Source organism: Falco biarmicus, chromosome 16 (genome assembly GCF_023638135.1).
Source record: "Falco biarmicus isolate bFalBia1 chromosome 16, bFalBia1.pri, whole genome shotgun sequence".
In the NCBI taxonomy this organism is placed as follows: Eukaryota; Metazoa; Chordata; class Aves; order Falconiformes; family Falconidae; genus Falco; species Falco biarmicus.
The window spans coordinates 9,931,535-9,956,356 of record NC_079303.1 but is presented as its reverse complement, the minus strand read 5'-3'; the positions used below and the strand labels follow the sequence as shown (position 1 = coordinate 9,956,356).

The 24,822-nt window shown below is 57.0% G+C and overlaps 1 pseudogene; it reads right to left on the bottom strand.

Annotated features, from left to right (window-relative positions):
* Positions 1 to 24,822, bottom strand: part of LOC130159867 (hydrocephalus-inducing protein homolog) — a 45,764-nt pseudogene that overhangs the window by 8,081 nt on the left and 12,861 nt on the right.

Below are 24,822 nucleotides of genomic sequence, written 5' to 3'. Positions count from 1 at the left end.
TGTCTGGGCTGCCTGTCACACACCAGCCATGCTGTCGTGCCTCCTCAGGCAGGGCAGGTGGTGCAGGTCTTCTCTCACCTTTTCTCTTGCAATCGGGATGCGTCCTGGTCTGCTCGGTAGATGAGGAATTTAAAGTCAAGGCTGCCTTTGTTCTCCAGCGTGAAGGTGCAGGTTTTCCTGCTGCCCTTCACCATGGCACCGAAGTTGATGAGCGAGGCGGGGTGAATGCTGTACTTGCTGAACACAGCTTTCGCCGACACCCTCACTGGGATGACGGCGACGGTCTCGCCTCCTCCGCAGATGCTGGGCTCCATCACCTGCAGCCAGAGGAGGGCTTGGTAAAACCAGCAAAGAGGCCAGCCTCTGACTCTGTTCCCTGATCCCACCCCAGGTCCCCACCAGCTCATCCTCCCTGTTTCAACGCCTCCTCCGGAGCCAGACTTTCAGCTCCGCTTAGGAAGCATCACAAATGTTTTCTGAGACATTGCTGTCACCTACGAGAATTACCCAGCTAAAGCCCTCCTTCCAGAAGGCACCTGTCCTGCTCACGCTCCCAAGACGTGCTGTGCCACCACTGCCTGGCTGGGGCAGCTCACCTGGTAGTGCAGGATGGGTTTGTCCTCGATATTCACTTCCGTCTTGGGGTGGAAGAACACCTGGACCTGCACAGGGCGCCCGGAGGCAGCCAGCAGGCCCTTCTGCGGCTGGATAGTGAAGTGGCTTGCCAGGTCTGGTATGGTGGTGCCTGCAGCTTTCAGCTGGAAACTGGGGAGAAAGGGAAGGAACAAAGACCTCTGCAGTTAAAAGTACAAGTGCCACCAGCACAGCCAGGACTTGACATAAGACCATAAAAAAATTAAAAGGGAATGAGTCCAGCTCTGCTTGGGGAATCTCAGATCTTGACAGAGTGCAGACCATCATGAGTGTTGCAAACTAACCTCGACACCCAATTTTCTCATCCCCTCCTTTAAAGAGTCATAAAGAGAAAGGAGCTGCCCCTCAGAGGAAGGCAATGGATCTCAGCAGTGAGTGGCTTCAATTTCAGGGCCTCTCCTTCTGGTTCCTGCTCAGCTGTGAAGGACTGCTGGTGTGGGGCTGCATTCTCCCTTAAAGTCTTTGAGATTAGGGAGCCCGGGCTTTTTATTTAACCAGACCACGAGGCAGCCAGCACGGGAAGCGGTTCTAGCCATGGGCAGGAGGAGAAGGCAGGCCTGGGCAGATGGTGGCACCACGCGTTCACAGACCAGGCAGCTGGACCCACCTGTACGCAATCTCGTACTTCCCCTTGTTCCTCAGAGTCAGCACTTGCTTTGCATCATCCAGGACTTTCAGGACTCCAAAATCCACGGTGCCACCTGCACCTGCAGAAAACCCGCAGAGCCAGGCAAGAAACGGGGAGTATTAGTGAGCTGCTACAGACCACACCAAGTGACAAGACAGATATTTCAACACTTCCAGGCCAATTTCAATTGGCCTCTCAATACTGAAATGGGGCTTATAAGAAAGGTGGGGACAGGTGTTTCCGGGGGGGCTGTAGTGACAGGACAGGGGGCAATGGCTTTGAACTGGAGGGGAGAATTACATTAGCTGTTGGGAAGAAATTCTTCACTGTGAGGGTGGCGAGGCACTGGCAGAGGCTGCCCGAGCAGCTGTGGCTGCCCCATTCAAGGCCAGGTTGGACGGGGCTTGGGGCAACCTGGACTAGTGGAAGGTGTTCCTGCCCATGGCAGGGGGGTTGGGACAAGACAATCTTTGAGGTCCTTTCCAACCCAAACTGTTCTATGACACCTGGAGTTCTCAGGCAGCCCAAAACCCTTCTCAGCAAGTCTCCATTCTTGGAAATTTTCTTTAGCTACTTTGCTGCCCTTGCTCTTCTTACTCGGAGGGTATCTGCAGGGTTTAGCAGGTGAGGAGCTGCGTTTCTGTCTTCTTGCTTCCAAGCACTGATCCGACAACTTTGTGTGCCCTGCTGAGCCCTCAGGAGCTGCCAATTGCTCGCTCACATCGCTGTTGTTTCTAAGCCCCCAGACCAACCTGCACACTGCAAAGCTCAGGGGCGAGAGACTCGAGGCTGGCTGTGCCCTGACAGCCCTTCACTCCACTCAACTTGCAGGATACGCGCTTTATGTGACTGGGCCACGCTTGCATGCTACCCCATCCCAAGCGCTTTGGTTGCTCACCTGCCAAGGCAAGGCAACACACCCAGACTGCTTTGTTTTGGGGCATCCACTGACCTTTAGGAATGCTGATGATTGGAGCAACATCATAGCCCTCTGCAGAAATGAGGATATTTTCAGTCTGGACAATCCCCAGGATGTTTTCTGCATCTGAAACCTGAGGCAGCGAGAAACGAACACTGCTTAGACTGTTCTCTTAAATTCTTTTGGTAGACAACGTACGAGTCCTTGTCTCTGCTGGCTGCTTCCACCATGGCCTCCCCTGCTTGACAAGCACTTGTGGATTCCCAAACTCTCCCAACCTGCTCATCTCACGGGCTGACCCAGCGAGATGCTGCTGCAGTAAGAAGCCCTACCAGCCCAGCTCGGCACTCCTTCAGCAGGGAGTGCTGCCGCGGAAGCACCCGGGGAGACACAGCGATGGAAAAACAACCTCAAGAATTGTGAGGTGTCCCAGAGCAGGTGGCATTGACCGTCAACCCTCTCCTCTTCAATCACCCAGCATCCTCACTGAAGTGCAGCCCCCAAACCACGGGGAACAAAACCCCAGGGTGACAGCTTGTTGCTCTCCGTTAAGAGCCCCGGACAGGCTCCAGCATGGGCGCAGGGAGCACGCCGAGGTCTGGACAACCAAACAGCAGCATTCAACCACGCACAGCGGCAAGGTGGCTGTAACGTGCGCTCAGGACACAGCGCCTGGTTGTCTGGGCTGACGCAGATGCTCAGGGATGCACCATGTGCTCTGGTGAACCCAGGCTGAGGCAGCAGAAGTTGGGGTCACAGCAGCCTTGTGTCCCTCAGGTGCAGCTCTTCCTGGCCCAGCAGCACACATGCCCCCTGAAGCTCAGCTATAAGAGCAAGTTCCTTGCTGCTAAGGGCCTGCCCCCCCGGCGATGCGGGTAGAAAGGAACCTCAGGAAGGCTCATCCTTTGTCCCCCTCTTTGCAGGGAACCCTTCAAGCACAGCCTCCACCCCGAAGATCTCGTTGCCCTGCCAGGGAGGGCACAGTCCCCCCCTCACCTCCAGTCGGATCTTCTTCTCAATGTTGAGAGCCTTTGTGGGCTTGAAATACAGATGCACGTCAAACTCCGTGCGCGGAGCCACGATGCCCTCGCGTTGTGACACGGAGAAGTCCTCGCCCAGGTTTTCCAGCCCACAGAGCTGCCAGGCCACAGGCAGCAGGGTGCTGTTTTGCAGGACCAGGGTCTTGCTGTCCTCCCTGCAGAGGCAGAAAGACACCCTGCACCAGCTGCTCGATGGTCAGGATAGGCCTTGCAACTGAATGCATCTTGGAGCAGCCCTATGCATTAGTTTATATATCTATCTTTATCTATACACATCCAGTATTTATAGTATCCATAACATTAGTTAAATGTTTTCTCTGTGTCACAAGTCTCAGAGGTGAGGTCCTGGGGAAGGGCTGGGTGCTAACGGTGTATCCAACAGAAGGGACATAAGGAGGAGCAACTGCACTGCTCTCCGAACCAGCAGACGAGATACAAATGAATCAAGATGCCCATTGCACCACGTTGCTGGGGGCTACAGAGCTTGCGGCTGTCCTGGGAGAACCAAGCCAGCAAGGAACGGTGAGCAAGAGACCGGGAACTGCTGGCAGAAAGAGGGACGCCAGCCCAACATCCAGCCTGAAGGGCCATGCAGCCAGCCAGAGAGGCTGAAGGGGAGCTCACCGACAGCACCCGTCCCCAGCAGAGGGGCCGTGGGATGACTGACCTGTGCAGAAGCAGCCTGTTGAAATGCACGTGCTTGGGGCTGACCCTCAGCTCCACCTTCACCCCCTGGCAGCACAGGGGGAAGACCACCGGCTCTGGGTTCTCCTTAACGCGGCAGACGAGCTTGTCTTCCACCAGACCAGCTGAAGTGGGGTACGCCCAAATGCTCAGCTTCTAGCCCCGTCCCCGAAACAAGAAATACAGAAGAGCACTCAGTGAGCAGGAGGAATGGCTCCTGGGCACTTACACCAGTGCCTGCCCTACCTGCTGTCCCCTACCTGCTTCTCGTTCGGTTTCAGCCTCAGGCTGGGAGGTTCTACAAGGAACGTGTCCGCCTTGAGATCGCGCTCAAAGGAGAAACGCGCCTCTACTTCCAAGGGGGTGACGTTGAGGATGGTTATCGTCTCACAGTTGCTGGGACAGTCCAGTGCCTTGTACCTGTCCACAAAAGGGGAAAAGGCTGCAGAGGAGACCGTCGCCTTCATCCCACACCAAGGAAAGCGCCATGTCCTGGCAGCGGGAGGCTGCACTGCAAGACCATGTACCAACAAGCAGGCCAAGAAAAAGGATCATTTTCAGGGGCACACTGGATGCTATGTGTGTCCATCCTTGCGTTACTTTGATGTCCACCCCTGTACTTGGTGCCTCCAGCCCAGACGCGTGATGATGCACAGGCCACTTAAAGAGCATTTTACAAATTAGAAATTCAAAGATGCCTGGAAAAACAGAGGTACTGCAGGCACGTGGGTTCTCCCCCTTTCTTTGTTGGGTTTCCTTCCCTGCAGGGTACAAAGAAATGCTCTTGGAAAGAGCTTTTAAAAATAGTTTAGCTTTTGTCTTCCAAAACAGTCACGAGATTGCCTTGTATTTCACAGGTTAGCTCAAAGTCTGAGGGAAGGAAATAGAGAGGATTCATTCCCAAGAGGAATGCTGAATTTAAAAAACGTCCCTTCCCTCGGGTATGGAGCAGATTTGGGAGTTAAAGGGTTAAAAAGCACAAACAGAAACCCAAGGCCATGCAGCAGCCTGGCTAAAGATCCTCTTTTGGGTTTTGAACTGTTTTGATTTCATTTGCTTGGGTTGTCAAAATACCACTGGCTCTCCAGAGCTCCCATGAAGAGGAGAACTTAATTTCTAATATTTAAAAAAAAAGCTATGTTAAAAATAGAAATGCGCCAGCAGCTACAATGGCAACTTTTTCCGGCAGACTTTGTCCAGCATTGAGGACGGGGAAACAATTTCCATTTTCATTCCTCTGCAGATCCCCCACGCCCCCATATCGGCAGGTCGAATCATAAGGCCTTACTAATATTACAAACGGATGAATGTTTTATAAAACCATCAGCAAAATAATTGCTTGTTCAGTCCACCTGTAGAGCTCAAAGCACTTTTAAAAAACACCATAAAGTTCATTTCTTAGGTGGCGAAGCTGAGATGTGGCGGGGAGACACAAGCTGCTCCAAGTGACCTTCAGGCTGGAAGCAGCACATGGCTCTGGCCACCAAGGCACCCACCGGGGAGGAAGATCAGCTCCGTCTCTCCCCTGCTCCTCCAGGACTCACTTGCCCATCATCTGCTCAAGTTCACACATCTGTGGCCCTTCAGCCCCCTGCATCTCCCAGGCAGGTCTCCACCTGGGCCTGCCCTGAATTGTGCCTCTGGGACGGCTCGTCCCCAGACGTGTCCGTGGCAGCACGAGGCCCTGGAGGTGCCATCCCAACGTCCCATGCTGCGCAGGCAGCGCATCAGGATGCTCGCTCAGGGCGGGGAGCACGTACCAGTCTCTTGACTTCCCACACAGCAGCGGTCCAAAGTGGAAGACACCCGTCTCCGTGACATACTGCTTGAAGACAATGTCGTCGTCTGCCTTGCTCTTCCTTCGGTGGGGAAACACCAGCCTGGGCAGAGAAAACAGGGAATGAAGAGCTGTGAGATGCTCCAAGTAGAAAACCTGGTCAGAAAGCCGTAACCCTTACTGGTGGCTGTGGTACCAGTACTCCCAGCTCCAGGCATGGGACAAGATGCTGGGCGGCTCAGGCAGCACGCTCTGCCCGAGCCAGAAGGTCACCGGGGTACAAGGGGCAGCCCTGGCTCTGAGCCCAGGGGGGAGCAGCGTGGGAGGCTCCCAGGGGCAAGCCTTACCGTGGGTCTTGGCTGATGGTGGGGTACAGGCAGGTGCCCCTGCAGGGCAGCTGGTACAGTCGCTTTGTCCCCAGGATCTCGAAACGCAGCGTCTGCTCAAACTGGCCCAGCACCGTGGAGCTGAAGTGGACCTTCAGTTCCACCTCGCCGCGGGCAGGCACTATCCACCGGCAGCTGCTCAGCCTGGCAGTTAAAGAGAGGGCTTCAGACATGGCTAATGAGCAAACAAGACGAGGAGGAGGGCTGTGGACTCGCCATCCCACGGAGGCACCAACAGAGGGGCCCTGAGGAGCTGGGGATGACAGACCTCACTTGACAGGGTGGCCATGAAGCAGAGCGATCTCCTCAGCCCTCAGCTCACCTGACATGTCTCGGCGGGGATGGGACCATGTCCTCGCCGCTTTGGTGCGCCCCAGGAGAAGATACGGGTGCTTCCCTGTCCAGCCCCTGGAGACATCTCCTGCCCTGACCGGAGCTCTGCTTCTCCCTCGCAGCCTCCCAGCTGCCCGCAGCTTTCTCCTCACTCGACTGGCTCCTCACAGGGGCGACCTGCTCCTCTGGGGTCTGAGCCACAAGGGGAGGGAGAAAACAGAGAGGTGAGACCTGCCCCGAGACATCCCCCTCCTGGAAAGCAAGCTGTGGGTTTGTTAACAATTAGGGGAAGCACTAAATAAACAACCACATCTGCCCAGGGACTTGGTCTTCCTCATCAGGTCTAGTTTTGCCTACAACACTCTCCTTGCCCAGGACCTCAAGGCAAGGCGAGGGTTTGAGGTGTTTTTTTAAACCGTTATTCTCATCTTACAGACATCACAGTGATCCTTCCCCACCCACCCCCCTGCCCTGGCACCTTCACTTCGGGCACAACGGGGGCATCCACGAGACTTACGGCAGCATTCTTGTCTTCTTCTGCAGTGGCGCCTTCTGGCACAACAAAGACAAAGTGCTTGAGGGCTTCTGCTGCAGGGGCCATCCGCTCTGCCGGGTAGTGGATCACGGAGTAGAAAGCAGTAGGGGGGATGGGAAGCCCGGAGGGACCCAGTCCAAGGCTATCCAGGACCTAAAGCGTAAGAGAAAACCCTGTTTGTACTCCTGTCACCTTCATCCTCACACTCACTCCTTAAAGGCACGGAGCTTTCGGCAATGTGGTGGGGGTTTATTTATATCGGGCACCGTGCTTCTTCATGCCCAGTGGAGTGGGCAGGCTCCAGAGCAGTGCCAGGACCTACAAGTGGGACCTAGAGAGAAACCTCTCCCTGCAGTGACTCAGCTGAAGGAAACCTGAGCTGCCCTGCCCTGGGACCATTTGCAATGATTTCCAGGCTGGGAAATTCTCTCAACAGACGGGATGCTTGTACAGAGAGCACTCCTGCTTCCCACCCACCTGAGGGATGGTGAGAACCTCCCGCAGCCATGGGGCTGCTGCGGAGCCATTGTGGAACATCATCGGTGGCCCGGACAAGGCTCTGTGCCATTGTCACCTGGTGGGACACAATGCACCGGGGCCCAGGAGCACGGCAGGCTCAGCCTCCGAGCCTCACAGGGCTTTACCTGCTCTGCCGCTGGCAGCTCGCTGCTCTCCAGGATCTTCCTAGTCACATCTTCTGAGTCCAGCACCTGGATGTCCAAGCAGGGCACCCCGACACCCTGGCCTCTGGCTGACCCTTTTGCACCTTCCCCTTCCAGCTGAGGTATTCTGGCATCCTCAAGAGCCTTCATTTCTGCCAGATGCTCTTTCTCCAGCCTCCCCTGATGCTCCTTCTCTCTGTCCCTCCGGCTCCTGGGGCTGGATGTGTGCTGGGGCTGCTCTTCTGCTGGGTGCCGTGCGTCCTCGTGGTTCAGGGGGAACAGCAGGATACCCTGAACCCTGTCCCAGGATGACAAAATATGCGCAACATCCTTCTGTGACGTCTCGTAGATATTAAACCTCAGGGCTAAGTTCTCGCTGTCACTCTGGGCCTCATTTTTGGTTTCCCCCTCTTCCAGGTCTGTGGGGTGTGCAGCCGCTGCCAGGTGGGCATCCATCAGGGTGACCTTGCTCTGCTTTTGCTCATCTTCCTTTGTGCAACGTGCAACAGAGCCCGGGTGCTTCCTTACAGATCGTGTCTTGACCACCCCCTTGGCGACCTCCGACCTCCGGCTGTTGGATGTGTTGGTGTTGCTGGTGGGACTGTTCATGCCCTGGGCAGGAAGAGCAAAAAAAGCAGTGAGCATTTCAAAGCACTGACTCAGGTGCTGTAGGGCAGCAATGATCTTTACAATAGCACCCCAAACCTCGCTCGAGACCTGTGCTAGGCACCCTACAAATCCCAGTTCAGAACATAGCTGGTACCCAGTTTAGCTCAACAAACCAAACTCTTCAGTGTCAGACTGATGAGGAGTCCTGCAAACCAGCTGAGGAACAGAACAGGTTCCCAACCCAAGCAGAGAACTTAAGACACCTCCTTACTCCCGTGCAGTCCTCTGGGTTCATTTCTGGTGCGCTGAGCATCCCTGTGGCTGGCTGATCCTTTGCAAAGTCTGCCTGCTAATGAATACCTAAGGCCTGGGGGCATCTCCTGCCAGACATGTAGGAAAAGACCCCACATCCCAGACAGATCATGGCTCACAGGTGTAAGTCACAGGCAGAGTGGGAAGAAACGCTGGACTAAAACTACCTAGGGCTTCAGTAGTCAGTATGTGGAGTTACATGAAGCCAGGACTCAAAGGCGGCATGATCTTAGTAGAGCAGCTCTAGCAGCAAACCCATGGGAAGACACCCCGGTGCAGCAGCAGCACGATCAGACCCCGGTGGTTGTTTCCCAGCACAGCCCCACATGTTGCTCCTGCCAGGTGCTCGTCCCCAGCACTGCGTGGGGCTCCCTGGGGCACGGCGCAGCTCCGTAGGAAGGTCCCCAGGGCTTTCAGTCATTTCTGTAAACAACCACGCACCTGCTTGCCACCAGGCCGGCTTTTCCTCCTCAAAGCATTCTCTTGGTCTTTTCCAGCCTTTCTCTTCCCCTGCTCAGAATTCTTCAGCTCTTCCTCCTTCAAGCGTTCCAGCTCCTGCCGACGCTTTTCCTCCAGCTCTCGAGCTAGCTGCTCCATCTCCCTTCAGCAAGCCAAACAGAAAACATGCCCGAGAGTCACCACCAGAAGCCTGGGCTTGCCGCCATCCCAGCTGGTCCTGCACTTCGTTCCCTGACCCTGAGGCCAGGCAGAACCGTTAGGCCATCTCTGTGGACCTCCCTCAGCCTGGGGAGGCTGGGAATATCCCATGTGAGGAGAGGTGGGAGGGGACCTCCAGGGCCAGCCAAACCTCAGCCTTGCTTCGTAAGGTCAGCCTGGGCTGAACGAAGTGCGGAAACACACGCTCGCTTTAAACAGGTCCCCCTCCCAGTTTCAGACTTAGCCTGTGCATCCTCCTCAACCCCTGCGGCCTCCCCTCCTGGGCTGCTTTGCTGGATCAGAGCTTCTCCCAGGCTGACCTGCTGCTGCAGCTGAGGGTGAGCCCAAGAGCCACCGGCTTCTATGGCCAGTGTCGCTCAGGAAGGAAAAACCTAGGAGATCAGCAAGGACTTCCCCTACGGCAGGACTGGCATCTAAACCAAGCCAGCACAGCTGCGCCTCACACCAAGCCACACCACAACCCCTCTGGTGTGGGGAAGAAGGGGGGTGAAGATGAGAACCAACGTAATTAACTTAGAGACACTTCTAAGAGCAGCGGTCAGGCAAGCCCAGAGCCCAGGTCCCGGCAGCCACCGTCTAAACCCGCGGGCTCTCCGCTCAGCTGGAGAGAAGATGTTCTCTCCCGGGAGGAAGGGCCTTCCTCTGCTGGGAACCTGGGGGGTGGAACTGCCCGCTTGGAACAGACACTTTCGGGCCTTCGCCCCGTGACCCCTCTGAGCTCAACCGAGGTCTCCGGAGCAGGAAAACCCTGCAGGGGCACCCTCCTGGGGAGTTACAGGCGCACAGACCTCTGCCTCCTCTCGCGCTGGACTTGGCGTATCTTGTTATGAAGCTGAATTTTCTGCTCCGCACTGAGGGCATCATACTCATCCTCGTCCATCTCCCAGAGACGTTCTCTCTCCCTGCGGGCAGCTTCTTCCTGCTCCCGTCCTTCAGCCAAGGCCAGAGGAGAAACCATTAGCAGAGCTTGCTGTTGGGGGTGAGCTGCCAGGATTCACAGCTGTGTCCCGAGCCAGCCGATCATCCTGCCAGGAGATGCTGGGGAGCTCACAGCCCTGCTCCAAAATTCAGATCAGCCCCTGAACTGTCAACAGTTCACGGCGAGTTCCCGCGCCTTGCCTGGCTCCTGCGCACCAGCGTGGCAGGCAGCTGCTGCTGCTGCTTCGGTACTGAGCCACAACAGCTGGCACTTGTGCCCAGGCTTTCACGGTAGAGACCAAGGGAAGTCTTCCCAGCCTCAGCTCTGCTCTGCTGCATTTTAAGCGACTGTGAGCTGAGCGCTGGCTACACCCAGGCAGAAGGTGGAAGGATTAATAAGACCACTTCTTACAAGCTCTGCTGGTAACCCAGATACACACAGATAAGGCTGAGTGCTTGACAGGGAAGATTTGAGAGGTGCGGAGATGAAAAGTCTCACCTTCCTGCTCTTTTGCAGCTGTCTCCCTGGCTTTAAAGGACACATAATCCTGGAACAGGTTCACGACGTAGATGTGAGGCCGATTTCCAACAGCTTTGAGCAGGCAGAGGAGAGCAGATGCCATGTTGTGCGCAAAGAGGGTTTCCAGGCCATCAAACACCACGCCCTGGTAGCAGTCACTCAGCTGCGAATAAAGTTGAAAAGGAACAGCTTTTCTAGTCAGCTGTGGCACACACGGGGCTCTCAGCCAGTCAGTAAATGTCCACTGTCAGCAGATGTCAAAGGACACCAGCCATCGTTGTGTCCAGCGCATCAGCCCAGACGAGCTCTGATCTTTCCCCACGTTCTGCCACCTTGGGGCATCTGCAGCTTCCCCCAAGGATCCCTGCGTGCAGCTCGGGGCTCCTCTGAGAGCAGATACAGACCTCCTCTCCAAACTGCCTCGCTGCCTGTCTCTCTGGAGCAGGAACGCAGCATCTGCCCCCACCCCACCCACGTACCTGGAGCCTTTCGGAGAGGATGGCCACCAGCAAGTCCTCGGGCAGCACGCAGCTCAGACAGCCCAGCCCTCCCTCTGTGCTGCCACCGATGCTCAGCCGTCGCTGCGCAGGGACGCAGGGAAGGGGAGGGTGGAGATGAGAAATGGAGGAGCCCTGCAATGTTGAACGCCACAAGAAAAGTAAACCACTTGGGTAACCCCTGAACAGTTCCAACTGCTGGGCTTGCAGCCAGGGTTTTCCACTAGCGGGAGGCTCGAACCAACCCTGCAGGCCAGCAGCTCCAGGGGACAACCCTGGAGGACACATCCCGTGGCTTGCAAGCCCCCAGCGCAGCATCCCGCAGCTTTGCCCACTGCCTGCGGCCACATTAGCCAGGACTGCACTTTGCCAACAAACTGTTGAGGCCCAGTCGAGATTTCTGCCAGAGCACAGGGGTTTGTTCCCACCCCAAGCATGCCCAGCTGGCGCTCTGCACCACACACCCACACACCAGCCCCCACTCTAAGCAGCCCCTTCGCTTCTCAGAGGCAACAGAAAGGACCCAGGCATTAACCAGCGCAGATCACGCTTCACCTGGCAGCTTGTCGAATCCCTTCGATGCTGTTCCCGGGATTGGGATGCACGGCCATCCGCCTTGCTCTTGCTTGCTGCAGTGCTCACCGGCCTTTGGGAACTCGGGGACTGCAGGCTGCCGTCCTCCCCAGAGCTGGACTGGCGCAGCACTGAGCTGTGCCCGGCCTTGGCGTGGCACTGCACGCTGAGAGAGACATCTGCATTGTGACCTGCAGAGGGGACAGATGGCTCAGCGGGGCTGGCGATGGGTGCTGCGGGGAGCAAGCGGGCACCTTCCACCCCTGGCAGGGACACAGCACTTGTCCCCCAGCCTGCTGGGCACTAGCAGCGCTGCTCTCCAGAAGCAGCTCCTGCCCTGCTTCCCTTACTAGCACGATAAAGCTGAGAGAGGACGGAAAAGCCAGAGAGTTTGTCGTGCACAGCCCCGTGTCCCTCCTTAATAAACATGCACACAGGTGACACTTTGCACAGCAGCTCCCCTATGGATCAAGCCAAAGATTCGTCCCCCAGCACCATCATTTTCCTACCTTGCACCCATCCTGCCTTCTCCCGTGGAGACTGTAACGGGCAGCCCTGCCCCAGCGGCATCACCCATCTCCACGGAAGCTAAACCCTCTGCCTGGGATAACCCCACCCGGCACCCAGAGCCTTTTCCCTTCCACCAGCTCCCAACCACCCAGGTTCAAAGCTGAGCAATGTAAAACGTCCCCCGCCAAGGCCAGCGTCTGGCCTCACCCTGCAGAGCTCAGGGCAACAACTGCCCAAGAAAGTTTCCCCAAAGTCTCCAGTCTCACATGGAGCACAGCACAGCACGCGCCAGCTCCGCAACCTGGCAGTGTCAGTATAGGGGGAAAAAAAATACATTTCCAGAGAAAAAGAGCTCATCTGCAGTGAGTCTCATCCAAAATTCCTCCAGGAGGTTATTCTTCCCTTCCTCTCATGTCTGTGAAGCTACACTCACAGTCAGTCACCTAGAGCTTAATGAGCCACTTCAGAGGGTTATTCCTTGTTCAAGTGGGCAGCAGTTCTGCCTGATGGCCACAGGGAGCAAGCTGGATTCAGCTCTGAGAAAATGTTTTTATAAAGCTCTGAGAAAGGTACGGGTGTGCTTCACCACTCCCAGAAAAAGGGACGTGTGTCAAGAAGCCCAGAGGCAGTAAAAATGCCTTTGTCTGACCCCTCAAAACAGAGCTGCTTAATCACCCGAGCTGTGTTATGAAATGGCTCTGCATTTCTACACGCTTGCACCCGTGCTCCCCAAGAGACCCAAGGGCTGCCAAACTCCTCTGGAGCAAGCAGAAGCAGGTGGCCGTGGTGGGTTTCCAAAGCGCCGCTCTGCGCCCAGTGTTCCTCCTTACCCTCATCCTCTGTCTCCTTGTGGCTCTGCTCAGCGGCAGCCCTGACGCACAGCTCCCGGGCACGGAGCCCTGCCGCGCTGCTCCCGTCAGAGATGGCTTCTGTCACCACGGCGTCGATGGACAAGCAGGCAGCGCCGTAATATTTGGACAGGGCGACCGCTGCCGCTGTCTTTCCTTGAGAGAGAGAGGAAGGCGGCTTGGTGACATTTGCAGGTGAAGCATTCTCAGTGACAGGCTCTGGAAAGCCCCCCCAGAGGCTTTGCAGGTTTCAAGGACAGTCAGAAAGCACATGTCCCTTTAGGGGACACCACGAGGGAGGCAGCTTCAGCACGGTCAGAAGCGCTGAACTCCAGAGGCAGGTGGATCGCCTCCACCTCCGGTTCAGCCCAGGACTCTGTCCCTTCTGGTGTGACCTCAGCCCTGGGCCAGGACATTGTTTCGAGCCCTGTCCCACCACCACCGTTCGCTACCCTGTGCTGGTGGGTGCCAGCTGGGCACAGTCTGGGGGTCAGCACGGGCTAGGGGCTGCTCCCATGAGGAAACACGGGCACTAGGCAATGTGGTCCCATGCAGCAAGAGGGACGTGGCCACCCCGTCTGGGGGGACAAGAGCCTAGCTATACGGACACAAGATGAGCCACACCACTGGCACCAGCTAGGCAAAGGCCTGGGACTGTTTCACGGACCAGCAGAGCTGTGGCTTGCCTCGCTTCGCTTCAACTGGCCGACCAAGCACCACGGCCCACCAGGATAAGTCTCTCCTGCTTCCCGCTCTCCTTGCAGCCAACAGCTCACGTACCTGTCCGAGGTGCCCCATGGACGATGATGACGATCCCTCTGCGGTTTCCGCCTGTGCGCCCTTCTGCAGGGATATCGATGCCCAGGTGGCGGGCGATGGCCCTATGGACAGGGCTGTCGGCCAGCTCTCCCGCAGCCTCCTTGCTGCTGCTGGTGCTCTGCTGGTGCTCTGCTGTGTAGAACCAGGTAGAAAAGTCAGCCTCCTGCCTCCCTGTGACCCTGATCGCCCTCCCCATCCCCTCAGATCCTGCGAGAGGAGACTGCTGAAACCAATGTCACAGCCCAGATCTCATCGTGCCTGTCCTCGAGGCTCGCGCAGATCCAGCTGCTGGTGAAGGGGCCTGTTCAGAGCACAGTAAGTGGGGTGGCAGGAGGAGGAAAGAGCATCTGGCAACACCCAAGAGGCCCAGGCCACATCTTCCATGAACCCTCCCCACGGTCCTCATGGGAGTTTGGTCCCGGGTCCTGGTGCCTAAGGGGGGTGACAGGTGCAACTGGGCATTGGGAACAGTCCCGAGGGAGATGGCACCAGGCTGCAGTGAAGCAATGGAGGTGGCACTGAAGTCCACCACTGGGGCTCTTTTGCTACAATGGACAAAATAGGTGAAGAGCTTCGGGTTACCAGCCGTCCCGCGTCTTTCCTTAACACCTTCCTCCTCCTCTTCCCCACATTCGGATTCTGAATTCACCCTGTTGGACTGGCTTTCATCGAAAAGGGAGGGGGGAACGACCGAGCTACGGGGTGAGGTGCTGCAAACAACCCCAGCGGAGTGCTTTCTGCCCCCATCTGACAGGTGCCAGGCACCTTCAGAGCTGGCCGAGGAGGAAGGACGTGGGGAAGGAATGGCAACCTGCTCTTGGCCATTCCCACTTTGCAGGGCCACAAGCAAAAGCAAAAATCTCCTAAGGAGGGAGACTCCCAAGGCACCGAGGAGCCTGTCCAGGGGTATTCTGAGCTTGTGCTTGTGTTGCCGCGAAGGAACAAATCTAAACCAGCTCGTTAGATTAGACTTGGTCCTACAGGCTGAAGAACTCATCTGAGCCTGCTCTTTGCGGCTGAGGGACACAAGGGGACACCCTGATGATTTCCCCAGTGTGTGGCAGTAAGATATGAGCTTGCTTTAGCTGCACTCAGGGCTGCGAGAGGATGCGTCTCACAAGCCACAGGTTTTCACCTGGCAATTCCTCCACCAAGCTGGGGAACAGGCGGCCGCTAAAAGCACGGGCTTTCCGTGGAGAATGAGGTCATGGAGAACTCAGGGTACGCAGCCTGGACTCCCTGCTGTGTCCACACTCAGGACAGACCATGCCAAACCCTCACCCTTGTCCTGGTCCGCTGGGTCCCCGGTCTTGGGCTTTGCTTGATCATCCTGCAGCCTCTTCTGGTCCTGAGAGTACTCCAGCACCTCTGGGGGCAGCTTCTCACCCGGGCCACGCAGAGGCAGCAACAAGGTGTTGCGGCTGTCGTAGTCCTTCAGCATGCGCAGGACCTGTGCGCGGAGGGAACAGAAACCACGTACAGGAGGGGTTTCTTGACCACACGAACACACTGCCCAGCCAACCAGTCTTCTCCCTCATGCCTTCCTCCCAACACGGACTACCCAAGCACCCCCCTCCGCCTGCCAGCAGAGCTGGCTGCCCCTCAAGTGCCGCCAGGCTGTGCCCTGGGGACTGCCTCCATCTCCCTGGCGCAAGCCCGGGAATGCCACCACAGCGCTGTGAAGCTACGGCAGCACGCACACGGGGACCAGACCTTCCCGCTCACCTGCTCCTCCTCAAGGTACTGCTGGTCAAACTCCAGCGAGTAAAACTCGATGGGAAACTCACACGGGTTCTTCACCACCACTGTCCCCTCCGCCCCACGGCTGTATGGCAGCACCGGTCCCAGCTCAAGCACTGGGGGGCTGAACTCCAGCTGCGGCTCCAGACCTTGTCCCGAGACCTGCAGCTGGAGGTGCTGGCTGCTCTGGCAAATGTTAATCTTCAGCCTCCTTCTGTAGGACTTCTGAAAAGAGAGAAGCACAGAAAGGTCCTGCACTAAGTCCCAGGTGACAAGGGCCTGGAATTCAACCCTTGCCCCAAGGTCAGCGGTGTCATCAGTACCTCTAAGGTGAATGGAAAACAGGTATTTAATTATAGCAGAGGCTGCAGCACCTGCATGCTGGCTCCGGGTAACTGGGATGGATCCTGGGTGAGGTGTAACTGGCTGTTTGGTGTCAGATCTGAAACAGTCTGTCACACGTTTTCACCCAGTCACGAGGGAGCGCAGTGCTCCTGAGAAAGGTCCTCGGGGTTACGCTGCCCAGACACAGCTGTGGCACTGCTGCATCAGGCAAACACCAGCCACGCAAGAGGCAGATGAGCTCCCGCTGGCTAGAAATAAGGGTCATCTTCTCTGCTCAGCGTTTGGCTCTGGCCAAAGCCCAACACAAGCTGGTTGCATCCCTACTAGCAATTCTACCGTCCCTGGGACTGTTCCCAGGCATGGAAGCACTTGTGTCCATGCTGTCACACACTGCCAGCTTCCAAGTCACTGTGGCCACATGCAAACTGCCTTTGGGAATGCTCCATCGCTTAAGCTGACTCCCAGACCGCGTGGGAACACGCAGGCAGGTTGGGCCAGAGCCACAGGGACTGCTGGCAGCGTACCGCTACAGGTGACAGTCCCGCCGTGCCCAGGAAGGTGTCTGGCGGCTGTTTTGTCTGCCGGTACCGGCAGCAGGATTAGCCCAGGTTGGCCCTTCCAGGGTTGTCCCCTGCGAGCATGCCAGCTGCTCTGCGCCGGGGCGTTGCAGCCTGCAGATATGCCCACACCAGGTGGAAGATGAGGGGAAACAGGTGGATCTCCTCCACGTGCCGAGAGGGAGCCACACCGCCGAGCCTGGATGCTCCCTGTGCAACTCCCCGTGGGGATTCCAAAGCGCTTCTCAGAAGTGCGCGCTACAGGGGAAACTGGGGCACAGTGGGTACGGGGCTGGCAGAAAGCTCCATGCGGAGGCCAGACCTCATCCCCTGCGCTGGGCTCTCATTTCCACACTGCCCTGCCAGACCTCCGCGGGGTGACACCTGCCAATCTCACCTCTTCCACGGGTGAAAACCTGACTCGCATGTTGCATCGCTGTCCGGGAGCGAGGGTTCCGGCCGAGGGCAGTGCCTCAAAGACACGGGGCTTGGCTTCCAACTCCTGCAGCAGCTTCCGACGCATGCTCGCTGACAAGCATTTGTCCACCTGGGCACAGAAACCAGGCGTGTGAGGTGGCCTTTGTGGGGACAGACTCTTGGTTCCTGCCGTGCTCTGAGATACTGTTACGGTGCGGAGAGCACCCACGTCCAAACCAGACGTGGCCACCATAACCTGGTGGCACCATAAATGGGAGCAAAGATGTGTAGGCAGGGCAGGCAGATGGGGAGGCACTGTCCTCAGAGGAGGAGGAATGGGTGAAGATGGCAGAGAAGTGAAGCATCAGCTAACGAACAGGTCCAGGCGAAGCAGCCTTGCTCCGTACCCTCAGAAGCTTCCTCAGCCCAGCTGTAGCCCAAGCGCCCAGGCAGCCACGGGGGCAGAAAGGGCAAGAGAGGCAAAGAAAACCCAACCAAGAAGTTACGTGTCACACGTTGTCTGTGCTTTACCTTAACAGGCTCGTGCACAGTGACGAACCATTGACAGGGGACCTGGAGCTGATTGTGGAGCTGGACAGTTTCTTCCCGGCACTGCCCACACTGGACAGCGGAGAACTCCAGCCTGTCCCTGGAGAGGCAGAGGGACGGCACAGTCACGTCGGCACGGAGGCGGACATGGAACGTGGGGCCACCTGCTACCTAGTGAAGGACAGAACATCCAGCTGAGAGACCAGGTGACATCTGCGGCTGTGTCCAGCCTGCTGCCTGCCCCAAAAGGTGGTACCTTGATGGGCAGGAGCACGTCCACCTCTCCCAGTGGCAGGTTGGCGCTTTGTGGGTCAAAGCGCACTCTGAATGTCTTAGTCCTGCAGCAGGGCAGGCACTTCACATGGTCCAGATCCACGCTGAAACCTTGAACAGATGAAAATAAAGCAGCTGAGATACATCTCATGCCGCTTGTGTGTCACAAGCACGTTAAGGCCACGCGGGTGTCCTGGCTGGCAGCTCTGCGAAAGACCCCCTTGTATCCCCGGAGAAGCCTGCTGCTCTTTCTCCCTTGTCACCGCCCAAGGAGAAAGCGTTTTTGCAGCCAGAATCCAAGGTCCACATGGTAAAAATGAAACCCATCAGCTGAGCTTCAGCAATTCCTTCCTTGGGCATCTCAGGGAAGGAGGCACAGACCTCCCCAAAGGAGAATTTCCAACGAAGGTTCCCCCATGCTGCGGTGTTCCCTGGACAACAACTTAGAGAAGACACCTGACCACCCCTCAGACACAGCAAGTCACCGTTTGATGGGACACAGCCTTGCCTCAGGGCCTGTCGTGGAAGCCTGTTTTGATACACCAGAGGATCTCACAGGCTCTTTTCTCAATAAAGGCTCAACTGAAGGGCTATGACATCATGAAGTCTAAACAAAGCACTTCCAAACCACAAAGGGTCCCGTCCGTTTGCAACATGAGCCCACAGAGAGCACAAAACCTCGGCTGTCACTCATGGTAGCCAAGAGCAGAAGATGATGAGAGGTGACCAAGGTGATCAGCCCACCTAGTCCCTGAAATGAGGTGTCAGGGCAGTCCCAGGCAGACCAGGTCTCTGGGCACTGCTGGCCAGGAGAATTCAGGCTCTAAAGCACCGAGCAGGGGGCAGTCAGGAAGAAAAAAGCTGTACAAACAGGCACTCAACCCCCCCACACACCCAGTGACTTAAGCTCATCTGTCAAGCCCACGGGAAGTCCCTCCAGCACTGGTTACCTGTGCCACACAAGACACGTCTATCGGCGAGGAAGGACACAGGCAACCGCCCGGGGTTGGTGATCTTCACAAGGTGTGTGCGGACGGTACCAGGAATGACACAGCCAAAGTCCAGGATGTACTCAGGCAGCTGAACTCTGAAAGGAATAGAGACATTCCTTAAACCACAGCCCGGCTACATTTCCAGGTGGACAGAAGACACAAATAAAGTGGGTATTTGCTGCTGTAAAAACCCAGCTCAAGCCTGTGAAAGCCAAGGCCTGACCACCTGGTAGTAACACTTTGGTAAGTCACGGAGGGTGCAGGTCCTAGGTTTTATCAGCTACCAACGGGACCTCAACATAAAATTGTGTTTAACTGGTCGCAGCTCCTCGGCTACAAAGAGCCACTGTGGCTAAGTCCACCAGACCTCCACTGGCCTCAGTGGAACTGCTAACCTGGTGTACAGCCCAAGCCTGAAATCGCTTCAGGACCTTGCAATGAGATTTGCCTGCACAGGCAATCTTCCCTGCTCTGCAGCCAGGTCTGTCCCCAGAGCAGCCCCAGGAAAGGCAGGAATCGACACCTACAGCGTTCAAGGGCAGCTCCTTTTCCAGAGCAATCCCACTCGGGAAAGCGCATAAGTGGTCTGTTTTGCAGAGCATTTTCTTCCTGAACCGGAGCCTACCGTGCCCCTGCCTCATCAGGAAGGAGCAGAGGGAAGGACCAAGGCACCCAGGCAAGCCCTACGGTCCCACCAGCATCTACACCCCCTGCTTTAGGGTTTCTCAGCCCGTGCGATTCCCTGCTGGCTTTGCTTAGCGTGGCCTGTCAGTTGGAACAAAGATGCCAGCTTTGAGCTGCCTCTTTCAGAGCTGGTCAGCAGGGACGGTGTCTGTGCTGTCTGGAGGGGCTTGGATGGTCTGCACTGCACCCCCTCAGCACTAAGAGCAGAACCCAGCATCTGTGGGGAGCTGAGCACCCCAGGGTGGCACTATGAAGTGAGGACACTCGGCTGCTCACAGGGAGCACGTCAGAGCTACCAGGGTCAGACCCTTTCTGCAGTGCCCAGCTACTGCCAGCTCTGCAGACACCAGGAGCTCTCGGGAGCAGGGGTGCACTGCTGGGTGTCACCCTTGGGGCACCTGGAGTCTCTACTAACTTGAGAAGCCTCCGACGAGCACGCTGGTCAAAGGCCACTTCCTCTGGGGGACCGGAGCTGAGAGCTTTCTGCTGCTCCAGGGCATGTTCCTCTATCAGCAACTGCTCCATCTGCAGCTGCAGCTGCGTGTCCCACTGAGGAAAGGAAAGAGAGCGGCTGGTTAGCAAAGGTCCTGCCCAAGGCACAGGCTTGTCTCTGAGAGAGGATCCCACCCTGATCTTGTTGAGAGGGGCGATGGAGTCCCTCTGCCTCGCTGCTCAGCGTCTGTGACACCTCCTGCTCCCTTAGGCAAGACCTGATCTCAAGGGAAACGAACTCCAGCACCTTCGCCTGCCCAGTCACTGTCACAAAAGCTGATCTGGCCAGACAGACAGCCAGACAAGCCAGGAACCTTCCAGAGCTCCGAGTATTTGCCTGCCCCCAACCAGTGCCAGAGCAGCTTGGACAGCAGCTCTCTTGGAAAGGGAACCACGAGAAAGCTGACGCCTCTTGGAGATGACCGCTGACAGCACAGCCCCAGGGCGCAGTCAGGCTGCTGCTGGTAAGCTGGGTCGTGAGCAACAAACCCCTCAGCCACGACCCGCAGCTCCTTCAAAGTGCCAGGAACTCAGTCACTTGAGCACGGCCTTCAGGAGCTCTCCCTGAGGCAGTCGGGGAGCTGGTGCATCTGCTGGAGGGACAACAGCCAGAGCTGGGCAGCCCCTGGGGCAACGCTGAGCTGACACATGGTCGTGGCCAGGTGCGGGCAGGGAGGTCCCAAGTGCCAGCAGGGCCCCAGGAAGCCTGCTGCGGGGTGCCCAGGGCTCGAGTGACACAGGGGCAGGGTGGCACATGCCAAATGGGGCTTCTCACCGCGGTGTCCGCATCGTCCCTGGGTGGCTCCGCGGCCGCAGCCTCCCCCAAAGCAACTGCTTCAGCTCGCTGGCTGTCCTTTGCCATCTTTTCTTTGGCCTCTTTGAGGACCTTCTCATATTTTGCATTTCCTGGAGGAAGAAGAGATCCACAAATAGAAGCGTGGACGCCGTGCCAATCCCACTTAAGCTGGGAAGCCCCACTCCCCTGATGCTGGCCTCTCCCAGAAACAAACTCCTTGAGCAATCTATGGGAAGTGGATGCTGCTGCTCCTCTCTGAATCCTGACGTTCACTACCACCCACCTTCCCCTCTACAGAGGAGCATCCCATCCCCTGCAACGCCATGGCAAATCCAACCCTGCCAACATCCCTGCCAGCCCGCGTTACACCTTCCCCAAGCTTTTCTGCCCAGCCGCCACCTTCCCAGGCCTCCGACAGATATGCTGGCAAGCTCTGCAGGGTGGTTCCTGGGGCAAAGCCCACATGGACTCACCTACTAGAGACTCAGGAAGCAACCCGAGGGTTGAGTGTTGCTCTGACAGCCCTGAAACCTCCAGGCTCAGTGGGGGTGGGGGTGAGCTGCCCTGTGGGCATATGACATGGGGAAAAAGCCAGGGGACCTTCCTGCGGAGCAGAGAGGCAGTGCTCACCGCTGATGTTCCTGGGCAGGTCCAAGCAGATCCTGGGAAGGGTCCCTTCTCCTCTCAGGGTGATGCTTGCTGGTTCCAGGTGACCCACTTGAATCTGCAAAGCCCTGCAGAAGACTCCAGGCACTCCTGGCAGGTAACAGACTTTGAGCACTTGCTCCTTGCCAGGTCCAATGTAACCCTGCAGGGCACGGGAGACAAGAGAGGGAATGCACCAAAGAGCGTTTGGTGGGGGGACGGCTCAGGCGACAGACACACTGAGAAGAGAAAACAGCTTCTCCTATGGAAGAAAACGTCAGACAACATGGCCTTCTGGCTTTCTCGTATCCTAAAAGCTCGAGTCTCCTACACCAGGGTGCAGTACGTCCTTCAGAGGGCTCGCAAGGCTGCATTCCCACAGCACAGACCGCCCTTTGCTCAGCAGGAGCGCAGCTCTGCTGCTCACAGCGCTTACCCTCTGCTAGCAAGAGCCAGACTGAATAAAGAAAAGCTCTTTTACCAGCTGCTGTGGAAGACGAGCTAAAGCCCATGCCCTCAGCAGGGCCAGCAGCTCCTCACACTGCACGTCAGTGGTTCCCAGGCTGCTGCTGAAGGGCCTGACTCATTCATCATCCCAACCAAACATCTCCTGCCTGCGTGGTTACACCAGGGGTGCGTGAGCCCATCCAGACTCACAGCGACCTGCAAACATACATCTCTGGAAATGCAGGAGCAGACTAGGACAAATTCTAGGGAAGAAGGTGTTGCTGGGAAGGACATCTCCTCTCTGGGCTTCCAGAAAGGCTCTCCAAGCCTCAGGCTGGGCTCACGCCAGCCACATCGAGAGCAAATGGAAGCAGACAGCAGCATGGCTCTGGGTGACCGGGCACAGACGCAGACGCCTTTGGCTCGCCCTCTGCACGCTGGGCTGGACCCTCGGCTCCCCTTCACGCTGCAGGGGAAGCCGCTGAGTGGGACAGCTCCTGCCACTTGGTCCCCTGAGCCCGTACTCCAGCGCACAGCGCAGCTGCAGCAAAGGTGAGCCCTGCCAAGCTGCCAGCACCCACGCTGCTGCTGCAGCAGCTGGCTGCACGGGTCCAAGCAGAGCTGCGTCTTCGGCAGCCCGCGGGAAGAGGGCATCAGTGTGTCATCCCTTGTAGGAGACGGGCACGAAAACAATGTGAAAGCCATTTGGCTTCCTCTTCCCCTTGCAAAAAGAGACAAAGGTAAGAACGCTGCTTCAGCTCAAAGACATCCACGCGGGACTAAGAAGCTGGGGCGCCGGGATGCTGCAAACTCCTCTCCTGGCTGTTCCAGCCCCGATCCTCCCTGACCCCCTCGCTGCCCCACAAAACTGCTGCAAAGCAGCAAAGCTGGAGGAGGGACCAATACAGGGGCTGCTAAAATTTCTGGCAAAGCAGCTTCATGCCCAGGCAAGACAGTATTTCAGTCCTGCTTAGTGCTGGCAGCGGGCAGGTGGGGTTTCTTACAGGCAGGGACAGGGAGTACGCCCTGCTTGACCACACAACCTGGGGAAGGTGACCCTCACAAGAGCCTGCACCATCTGGCTCCAGTGTCGGCACAACCACAGAGCTCAGCACTCGGGGTCCAAAGAGCTACCGAAGCCCTCGTGCCTCCCGCCGGCGGCTGCTGCAGGATGCCAGAGCCACCCACCAGCAAAGGCCATGAAGGGGCTCTAGTAGGACCGCGCTTGCTCGACCTTCTCTGCCACCCAGCAGCACTGCTTACAGCCCTGGCTCTCCGTGCTGGTTTTGTGGCTCTGTCTTCCTTTTCTTTTTTTCCACCCACCCCACCACCTTTTTTCCCTATAACCCTCTCCTGGGCAGCCTGGCCAGGGTGAATCACTCGTGCTACTCACCGTGCTGGGCACGGCCAGGGGCACGCCGAGCGGAGGGCTGTCCGCAGCGGCTGCGCTGGAGCCGAGCACCACGTAGGTGAATCCCATCTTCCCTCTGTTCTGCAGGGTGACCTCCGCTTCCCTGACTTTGTTAAACAGCTGGAGAGAAGACAGAGGAGCGGGAAGTTACAGACGCAGGTCTGCTGCTGGGAGTCTCCTTCCCTTTTCCCTGGCTTGAAAGCACATGAACACAGCGCAGAAGCAGGGAGCGCAGAGGAGGTACAGGCACTGCGGTGTCCTGGGTTAACCTGGGCAACCCCCAGCCACAGGGTACCTCTTAGCCCTACGCAGGAACACTATCGACGGCAGCACGTAGAGGTGCAGTAATAAATAAACCAGGGGATACAAGCCCTCTGCTCTTTAAGGTGTCACCTAACAGCCAGCTGAAACAAAAGAGGAGGCATCGAGGCATTTCAGAACAAGAGGCACCTGCATACAAGTATTTGCAGGCAAAACAGAAGCAAAAGTAGAGACAGACAGGGCAACAGCCAAACAGGGCCAACAGCTGGAAGGGTCTGTAGGGATTTTAACTGAAAAGGAGTGCCAACTGTTCTGGGACATTCTCGCCAGCTGCAGTGACTGGAAGCCCAAGTTAACTTCCTCCCTGGTTTATTTTGTTGATTAATCAAGAGCATTAAAAGAAAGCATCTCCTTGGACCTCAGGCTTCAGGAACGGATGGGCGGATGAGGGTCCTGGGGACATGTCCCTTTGGAGATCACCACGGGGTCCCTGCCTGTCCCGGGAGGCAGCGCTCGTTACCTTGAAGAGGAGGAAATCCCAAATATGGGGGGGTAGAGATGGCCATTAAAAAACAACTCTGATGCAGAATGTATCACCCAAAGGCAGTACTTCCAAGCGACAGAGCCAACAGAGTAGCTGGGAAGGGAAGAGCGCCCTAGACCTCGGTGGGCAGCAACGCGCCGGCGACAGTTCCAAGACAAGGACCTCTGCCAAGAGAAGCGTGCGGTACCTGCAGCCCGCAGTCGATCTCCGTCACGTCAAGGAAGTAGTTGATGAGCGAAGCCTCCCCACTCAGCGCAATCTCGTAGGTCGGGCCTCCCTCCACACTGCACAGCGCCGTGACACGGGCAGCAATGTTTGTGCGGCCAACGAAGGTGAATGTGACACCCTGGCTCTTGCCCGGCGGCAGCACGCCGTACAGTGGCAGGACATCAAAAACCTGGAGGCAGGGGAGGAGAGACAGAGATGTCGAGCGTGGAAATTGATGCAGAAGAGCAGCCGTGGCTTGGAGCAAAGTACAGATGTGGCTGGAGGGGCCTCTTCATCACAGGCGAGATCACCCTACTCTCATTCTGCATCCATTCCACTTACCGGTGGGAGAGACCCTGGGAAAAATCTTCTCCCATACTAATTAATGTATTAATACACTAAATTAATTTGGGATGTCTCCTGGCAGCAAGACATTCTCTCAGCTGAAGAACTTGCCTTTAAAAACACTTTTTACTGCCTTCAGAAAAACACGAGACTTGGAGATGAGAGCCCTTGGAGCTGGGGGTGGACTTCAGCCCAGCTCGTCTGATTCCTGACAC